At 39.7% G+C, this 1,553-nt stretch overlaps 1 pseudogene across 1 annotated transcript; it reads left to right on the forward strand.

Moving 5' to 3' along the window:
- Positions 1–414: 414 nt before the first annotated feature.
- Positions 415–1,170, forward strand: LOC116549415 (annotated as a pseudogene). Its single transcript, XR_004267858.1, has one exon. The product of XR_004267858.1 is annotated as a histone H3.3-like (transcript).
- Positions 1,171–1,553: the final 383 nt, after the last annotated feature.

Below are 1,553 nucleotides of genomic sequence, written 5' to 3' on the forward strand. Positions count from 1 at the left end.
ATATATTGATTGGAATTGCAGAGATGTCTGATTTTAGCAAGTTTCATGTGAATTCTGATTCTATTTTCTCACTCACCATTATTTGCCTTGACTATTCTGTATATGAAATGTCAGAGTGGAGAGTAAAGGTCAGGATTACTATGAATCAGTGGGTTTTACTTGAATAATGTCTCTTTTCTAGGAACCGAACACAGTTAAACACAAATATTTCCAAACCACTTGAACTTCCACCAGTATCCATCATAGGAAAAAGTATACAAAGAGGCTCAACAGTTGTTTCACCTAAAAAAAAAAAAAACAGGTGAAAAGAAAGAGAACATTACCTTTAAAAATGCAATCAAGGCCGTCGCTCTCCAGTGCCAGCGCCGCCTGTCACTCGCCGAGCTCCAGGAGCTCCAGCCGAAGGAGAAGCGGGGTAGGTAAGGAGGTCTCTATACCATGGCTCATACAAGGCAGACTGCCCGCAAATCTACCGGTGGTAAAGCACCCAGGAAGCAACTGGCTACAAAAGCCGCTCGCAAGAGTGCGCCCTCTACTGGAGGGGTGAAGAAACCTCATCGTTACAGGCCTGGTACTGTGGCACTCCGTGAAATTAGACGTTATCAGAAGTCCACTGAACTTCTGATTCGCAAACTTCCCTTCCAGCGTAGGGTGTGAGAAATTGCTCAGGACTTTAAAACAGATCTGCGCTTCCAGAGCGCAGCTATCGGTGCTTTGCAGGAGGCAAGTGAGGCCTATCTGGTTCGCCTTTTTGAAGACACCAACCTTTGTGCTATCCATGCCAAACGTGTAACAATTATGCCAAAAGACATCCAGCTAGCACGCCGCATACGTGGAGAGCGTGCTGAAGAATCCACTATGATGGGAAACATTTCATTCTCCAAAAAAAAAAAAAAAAAAAAAAAAATTCTCTTCTTCCTGTTGCTGGTAGTTCTGAATGTTAGATAATTTTTTTTCCATGGGGTCAAAAGGTACCTAAGTATATGATTGCAAGTGGAAAAATAGGGGACAGAAATCAGGTATTGGCAGTTTTTCCATTTTCATTTGTGTGTGAATTTTTACTATAAATGCGGAGACGTAAAGCATTAATGCAAGTTAAAATGTTTCAGAGAACAAGTTTCAGCGGTTCAACTTTATAATAATTATAAATAAACCTGTTAAACTTTTCTGGAAAAAAAATGCAATCAAATTTAAATGACAGTCCATGCAAAATTTTTGTTTTGGAAATTGGCAATCAAATTCTAAAACTTAGATGGGAAGGCAAAGAACCAAGGGTAGCTAAGGCAATCTTCAAGAAAAACAAAGCTGGTGGACTTGTAATATGAGATACCAAGAGCTGTAATAATTAAGACAGTATGGTAGTGGCACAAGGATTGGCAAATAGAACAATGAAAGAGAAAAGAAAGTCCAGAAATATGGTTACCTGATTTATGAAAAAGGTGACACTATAGTGCAGTGGAGAATGAATAATCTTCTTAATAATTGGTGTTGGATCAGATACCCAGATGGGGAAAAATAAATTTGTACCCCCTCTCTCACCATACAAGAAAATA

This window comes from Sapajus apella, unplaced genomic scaffold (genome assembly GCF_009761245.1).
Source record: "Sapajus apella isolate SASKATOON/1434 unplaced genomic scaffold, GSC_monkey_1.0 scaffold1, whole genome shotgun sequence".
NCBI lineage: Eukaryota > Metazoa > Chordata > Mammalia > Primates > Cebidae > Sapajus > Sapajus apella.